Consider the following 7800-nt stretch of genomic DNA (forward strand, 5'->3'; position numbering starts at 1 on the left):
ACCATTGTCATCACAATATTCCATGACCATTGTAATGTCAATGCTCCATGGCCCTTGTCATCACTAAGCTCCACCCCCTTGTCATCACAGTGCTCCATGACAACTTTCAGCACAATGCTCCATGATCCCCTTCATCAAAATGCTCCGTGGCCCCTGTTATCACAATGCTCCATAACCCCACTCACCACAATGCCCTATAATTACTGTCATCACAGTGATCCATGACCCTTTTCATCACAATGCTATATGGCTCTTGCCATCACAATGCTCCATGACCTCTTTCATCACAATATTCCATGACCCCTGACATCCCAAATTTCTACGACCCCTGTCATCACAATGCCCCTTGGCTCTTTTCATCAACATGTTCCATGACCACTTTCATCACAATGCTCCATGGCCCTTGTCATCAAAATGGCCCATTGCCCCGTTCATCACAATGCTCCCTGATCCCTTTCATCACAATGCTCCATGACCATTGTCATCACAATGCTCCATGATCACTGTTATCAAGATGATCCATGATCCCTTTCATCACAATGCTCCTTGATCATTGTCATCACATTGCTCCATGCCCTTATCATCACAATGCTCCATGGCCTCTGTAATCACCATTCTCCATGACCCCTTTTCTCACAGTGATCCATGGAACTTGCCATCTCTGTACTCCATGAACGCTGTCATCACAATGCTCCATGGTCCCTGTCATCACAGTGCTCCGTGACTACATTCATCACAATGCTCCATAACACCTTTCCTTACAATGCTCCATGGCTCTTGTCATCACAAAGCTCCATGACACTTGTCATCACAATGCTCCATGACCCCTTTCATCACAATGTTCCATTGCCCCTCTCATCACAATGCTCCCTGACCCCTGTCATCACAATGCTCCATGAGCCCTGTCATCACAATGCTCCATGTCCTTTGTCATTACAATGCTCCATGTCCCCTGAAATCACAGTCCTCCATGACCCCTTTCATCATAACTCTCCTTGACACTTGTCTCACAATGTTCCATGCCCTTGTCATCACAATGCTCCATGCCCCCTGTCATTACAATGTTCCAAGCCCACTCTCAAAACAATGCTCCATGACACTTGTCTCACAATGGTCCATGCCCTTTTCAGCACAATGCTCCATGCCCCCTTTCATTACAATGTTCCATGCCCCTTGTCATAACAATGCTCCATGGTCCCTGTCATCACAGTGCTCCTGTCATCACAATGTCATCACAATTGTCCATGTCATCACAATGATCCATCTCGCTTGTCAAAACAGTGCTCCATGATCCATGTCATCACAATGCTCTATGACCGTATTCATCACAATGTCCCATGAACCATTTCATCATGATGCTCCATGACCCCTTTCATCAAAATGCTCCATGACCATTGTCATCACAAGGCTCCATTCCCTTATCATCACAATGCTCCTTGACTCCTGTCATCGCAATGATCAATTACCCCTTTCATCACAATGCTCCATGACCACTATCATCACAATTCTCCCTAAAGACTTTCATCAAAATGCTCTGTGACCCTTTCATCACAATGCTCCATGGTCCTTGTCATCACAATGCTCCATGACACCTGTCATCATAATGCTCCATGGCCTTTGTCATCACAATGCTCCATGGAATTTGTCATCACAATGCTCCATGACACTTGTCATCACAATGCTCCATGTCACCTGTCATCAAAATGCTCCATTACACTTGTCATCACAATGCTCCATGATACCTGTCATCACAATGATCCATGACCCATTTCATCACAATGCTCCATGAACCATGTCATCACAATTCTCCATAGCCCTTGTCATCACAATGATCCATGACCCTTTTCATCACAATGTTCCATGGCTTTTGTCATCACAATGCCCCATGACCCCTTTCATCAAAATGCTCCCTTAATTCTTTCATCACAATGCTCCATGACGATTTTCATCACAAGACTCTATGCCCTTATCATCACAGTGCTCCATGACCCATTCCATCACAATGCTCCATGACCCCTTTCATCAAAATGCGCCATGACCATTTTCATCACAATGCTCGCTGACCCCTGTCATTGCAATGCTCCATGACCACTGTCATCGCAATGCTCCATGACCACTGTCATCACAATGCTCCATGACCCTTGTCATCGCAATGCTACATGCAATTGTCATCACAATGCTCCATACCCCATGACATCAAGATGGTCTATGACGCTTGTCTCACAATGCTCCATGCTCTTGTCATCACAGTGCTCCATGCCCCTAGTCATCACAATGCTCCATTACACTTGTCATCAAAATGTTCCGTGGCCCCTGTCATTCACAAAGCCAAATGACACCTGTCATCACAATGCTTCATGGCCCTTGTTATCACAATGCCCCATGACCTCTGTCATCACAAATTCCATGACCATTCTCATCACAATGCTCCATGACACCTGTCATCACAATGATCCATGACCCCTGTCATCACAATGCTCCATTACACATTTCATTACAAGATTCCATGGCCCTTGTCATCACAGTGCTCCATGGCCCCTGTCATTGTAATGCTCCATACCCCTTTCATCACAATGATCCTTGGCGCTTGTCCTCACAATGCTCCATGATCCCTGTAATCACAATGATCCTTGACCCCTTTCATCACAATGTTCCATGGCCGCTTTAATCACAATGCTCCATAACCACTTTCAACACAAAGCCCCATGACACTTGTCTCACAATGCTCCATGCCTTTGTCATCACAAGCCCCATGACCACTTTCCTCACAAAGGTCCATGACCCCTTCCATCACAGTGCTCCATGATCCCTGTTATCGCAATGATCCATGGCGCTTGTCATCACAATGCTCCATGGCGCTTGTCATATCATTGCTATATGAACACTGTAATCACAATGATCCATGACCCCTTTCATCAGAATGTTCCATGACCTCTGTCATCACAATTCTCCATGACCCTTGTCATCACAGATCTCCACGACCCCTGTCATCACAATTCTCCATGGGCCTTGTCATCACAATGCTCCATGACACCTGTCATCACAATGATCCATGACCCCGTCATCACAATGCTCCATTACACATTTCATTACAAGATTCCATGGCCCTTGTCATCACAGTGCTCCATGGCCCCTGTCATCACAATGCTCCATGACCCCGGTCATCACAATGCTCCATTACACTTGTCATCACAATGTTCCATGGCCCCTGTCATTCACAAAGCCAAATGACACCTGTCATCACAATGCTTCATGGCCCTTGTTATCACAATGCCCTATGACCTCTGTCATCACACATTCCATGACCATTCTCATCACAATGCTCCATGACACCTGTCATCACAATGATCCATAACCCCTGTCATCACAATGCTCCATTACACATTTCATTACAAGATTCCATGGTCCTTGTCATCACAGTGCTCCATGGCCCCTGTCATTGCAATGCTCCATACCCCTTTCATCACAATGATCCTTGGCGCTTGTCCTCACAATGCTCCATGATCCCTGTAATCACAATGATCCTTGACCCCTTTCATCACAATGTTCCATGGCCGCTTTAATCACAATGCTCCATAACCACTTTCAACACAATGCCCCATGACACTTGTCTCACAATGCTCCATGCCTTTGTCATCACAAGCCCCATGACCACTTTCCTCACAAAGCTCCATGACCCCTTCCATCACAGTGCTCCATGATCCCTGTTATTGCAATGATCCATGGCGCTTGTCATCACAATGCTCCATGGCGCTTGTCATATCATTGCTATATGAACACTGTAATCACAATGATCCATGACCCCTTTCATCAGAATGTTCCATGACCCATTTCATCACAATTCTCCATGATCCCTGTAATCACAATGATCCATGACCCCTTTCATCAGAATGTTCCATGACCTCTGTCATCACAATTCTCCATGACCCTTGTCATCACAGTTCTCCACGACCCCTGTCATCACAATTCTCCATGGGCCTTGTCATCACAATGCTCCATGGCGCTTGTCACCACAATAATCCAGAGCCTTAGTGCCTGAGTTGGGAGTAGTATCATTGCCTCAGGGACACTGTCAGTGCCTGAGTTGGGAGTAGTGTCACAGTCATAGTTAGGGACATTGTCAGAGCCTGAGTTGGGGGTAGTATCAGGGTCTTAGTTAGGGGCAGTGTCAGGGCCTGAGGTACGAGTAGTCTCAGGGCCTTAGTTAGGGAGAGTGTCAGTGTCTGAATTAGGAGTAGTGTCAGGGCCTAAGTTATGGACAGTGTCAGGGTATGAGTTATGAGTAGTGACAGGGCCTTAGTTAGGGACAGTGTCAGTGCCTGGGTTGGGAGTAGTATCAGGGTCATAGTTAGGGACAGTGTCAGGTCCTGAGTTAGGAGTATTGTCAGGGCCTTAGTTAGGGGCAGTGTCAGTGCCTGAGTTGGCAGTAGTGTCAGGGTCGTTTTTACGGACAGTGTGAGGGCCTGAGTGAAGAGTAGTGTAAAGGCCTTAGATAGGGACAGTGTCATTGCCTGAGTGTGGAGTAGAGTCAAGGCCTTATTTAGGAACAGCGTCACTGCCGGAGTTGGGAGTAGTGTCAGGGTCTTTGTTAGGGACAGTGTCAGGGCCTTAGCTAAGAGTAGTGTTAAGGCCTTAGTTAGGGACAGTGTCAGTGCCTGAGTTGGGAGTAGTATCAGTGCCTTAGTTAGGGACAGTGTCATGGCCTGCATTGGGAGTAGTCTCTGGGCCTTAGTTAGGAACAGTACCAGTGACTGATTTGGGAGTAGTGTCAGGGTCTTAGTTAAGGACAGTGTCAGGGCATGAGTTAAGTATTGCGTCAAAGCCTTAGTTACGGAGAGTGTCAGTTCTTGAGTTAAGAGTAGTGTAATGGCCTTAGTTAGTGACAGTGACAGTGCCTGATTTAGGATTGGAGGCCGGGCCTTATTTAAGGTAGTGTCAGTTCCTGAGTTAGGAGTAGTGTCAGGGCCTTAGTTAAGGACAGTGTCAGTGCCTGAGTTGGGAGTAGTGTCAGGGCCATAGTTAAGGACAGCACCAGTGCCTGAGTTGGGAGTAGTGCCAGTGCCTTAGTTAGGGACAGCGGCAGTGCCTGAGTTGGGAGTAGTGTCAGGGCCATAGTTAGGGACGTTTTCAGTGGCTGGGATGGGAGTAGTGTCAGAGCCTTAATTATGGACAGTGTCAGTGTCTGAATTGTGATTAATGTCAGGGTCTTTTTATGCACAGTGTCAGGGCCTGAGTTAAGATTAGTGTGAAGGTCGTAATTTAGGAGAGTGTCAGTGTCTGAGTTGGGAGTAGTGTCAGACCCTTAGTTAGGGACAGCGTCATTTCCTGAGTTGGGAGTAGTGTCAAGGCCTAAGTTACGGACAGTGTAAAGGCCTGAGTTAGCAGTAGTCTCAGGGCCTTAGTTAGGGACAGTGTCAGTGCCTATGTTGGGTTTATTTTCACTGCCTTAGTTAGGGAGATTGTTAGTGACTGAGGTGGGCGTAGTGTCAGTGCCTTAGTTAGGGTCAGTGTCAGGGCCTGAATTGGCAGTAGTCTCTGGGCCTTAGTGAGGAACAGTGTCAGTGACTGATTTGGGAGTAGCGTCAGGGTCTTAGTTAAGGACAGTGTCAGGGCATGAGTTAAGTATTTTGTCAAAACCGTAGTTATGGAGAGTGTCAGTTCTTGAGTTAAGAGTAGTGTAATGGCCTTAGTTAGTGACCGTGTTAGTGCCTGAGTTAGGAATTGAGTCAGGGCCTTAGTTAGGGACAGTGTCAGTGCCTGAGTTGGGAGTAGTGTCAGGGCCTTAGTTATGGACAATGTCAGTGCCTGAGTTGGGATTAGTGTCAGGGTCTTTATTATGGACAGTGTCAGGGACTGAGTTAAGAGAAGTGTCAAGGCCTTAACTTGGGAGAGTGTCAGTGTCTGAGTTGGGAGTAGTGTCAGACCCTTAGTTAGGGACAGCATCAGTGCCTGAGTTGGGAGTACTGTCAAGACCACAGTTATGAACGGTGTCAGTGCCTGAGATCAGGGTAGTGTCAGGGTCTTAGTTATGGACAGTGTAAGTGCCTGAGTTGGGAGTAGTGCCAGGGCCTAAGTTACGGACAGTGTCAGGGCCTGAGTTAGGAGTAGTCTCAGGGCCTTAATTTGGGACAGTGTCAGTGCCTGATTTGGGAGTAGTATCAGGGCCTAGTTAGGGACAGTGTCAGTGCCTATGCTGGGAGTAGTGTCAGGGCTGTAGTTAGGGATAGTTTCAGTGCCTGAGTTGGAGGTAGTGTCAGGGCCTTAGGGACAGTGTCAGTGCCTGAGTTGGGAGTAGTGTCAGGGCCTAGTTAGGGACAGTGTCAGTGCCTGAGTTGGGAGTAGTATCAGGGCCTACTTAGGGACAGTGTCAGTGCCTATGTTGGGAGTATTTTCACTGCCTTAGTTAGGGAGTTTGTTAGTGCCTGAGGTGGGAGTAGTGTCAGGGCATTAGTAAGGGGCAGTGTCAGTGGCTGAATTGGGATTAGTGTCAGGGCCTTAGTTAGGGAAAATGTCAGTGCCTGAGTTGGGAGTAGTGTACGAGGCTTAGTTAGGGACAGCGCCAGTGCCTGAGTTGAGAGTAGTGCCAGTGCCTTAGTTAGGGACAGCGACAGTGCCTGAGTTGGGAGAAGTGTCAGGGCCATAGTTAGGTACTGTGTCAGTGGCTGAGATGAGAGTAGTGTCAGGGCCTTAGTTACGGACAGTGTCAGTGCCTGAGTTGGGATTATTGTCAGGGTCGTTATTATGGACAGTGTCAGGGCCTGAGTTAAGAGTAGTGTCAAGGCCTTAATTTGGGAGAGTGTCAGTGTCCGAATTGGGTGTAGTTTCAGCCCCTTTGTTAGGGACAGCGTAATTGCCTGAGTTGGGAGTAGTGACAAGGCCTAAGTTATGGACATTGTCAAGGCCTGAGTTAGGAGTAGTCTCAGGGCCTTAGTTAGGGACACTGTCAGTGACTCTGTTAGGAAGAGTGTCAGGGCCTGGGTTAGGAGTAGTGTGAGACCGGTAGTTAGGAACAGTGTCAGGACCTGAGGTGTGAGTAGTTTCAGGGCCTTAGTTAGCGAAAGTGTCAGTGCCTGAGTTGGGAGTAGTGTCAGAACGTTAGTTCGGGACAGCGCCAGTGCCTGAGTTGGGAGTAGTGCCAGTGCCTTAGTTAGGGACAGCGCCAGTGCCTGAGTTGGGAATAGTGTCAAGGCCATAGTTAGGGACGGTTTCAGTGGCTGAGATGAGAGTAGTGTCAGGGCCTTAGTTACAGACAGTGTCAGTTCCTGAGTTGGGATTAGTGTCAGGGACTTTATTTTGGATAGTGTCAGGGCCTGAGTTAAGAATAGTGTCCAGGCCTTAATTTGGGAGAATGTCAGTGTCTGAGTTGGGAGTAGTGTCAGATCCTTAGTTAGGGACAGTGTCAGTGCCTGAGTGGGGAGTACTGTCACGACCACAGTTAGGGACAGTGTCAGTGGCTGAGATGAGGGTAGTGTCAGGGTCTTAGTTACAGACAGTGTAAGTGCCTGAGTTGGGAGTAGTGCCAGGGCCTAAGTTACGGACAGTGTCAGGGCCTGAGTTAGGAGTAGTCTTAGGGCCTTATTTAGGGACAGTGTCAGTGACTGTGTTAAGAGTCACTGTGTTAGGAGCATTGTGATGACAGGGGGCATGGAACATTTTGATGAAATGGGGCATGGAGCATTGTGGCGACTGGGGTCATGGAACATTGTCATGACAGGGGTCATGGCGCATTGTGATGACTGGGGGCATGGAGCACTGTGATGAAAGTTGTCTTGGAGTATTGTGATGAAAAACACCATGGAG

At 47.7% G+C, this 7800-nt stretch overlaps 1 long non-coding RNA gene across 2 annotated transcripts in view; it reads right to left on the minus strand.

The window, feature by feature from the left end:
* Positions 1–3174, minus strand: part of LOC309642232 — a 115102-nt gene extending 111928 nt beyond the window's left edge. Inside the window, exon 1 of one of the 2 annotated variants that reach the window (XR_014253063.1) lies at positions 2983–3174. This is a non-coding gene — a long non-coding RNA (uncharacterized lncRNA). Of the gene's footprint in view, positions 1–376; positions 413–2982 lie in introns of those variants that run through there. The other variant, XR_014253064.1, reaches the window with a different exon arrangement.
* Between the last annotated feature and the right edge of the window lie 4626 nt (positions 3175–7800).

The sequence above is a fragment of the Balaenoptera physalus genome (assembly GCF_965194825.1).
Source record: "Balaenoptera physalus genome assembly, chromosome: 14".
Classification (NCBI taxonomy): domain Eukaryota; kingdom Metazoa; phylum Chordata; class Mammalia; order Artiodactyla; family Balaenopteridae; genus Balaenoptera; species Balaenoptera physalus.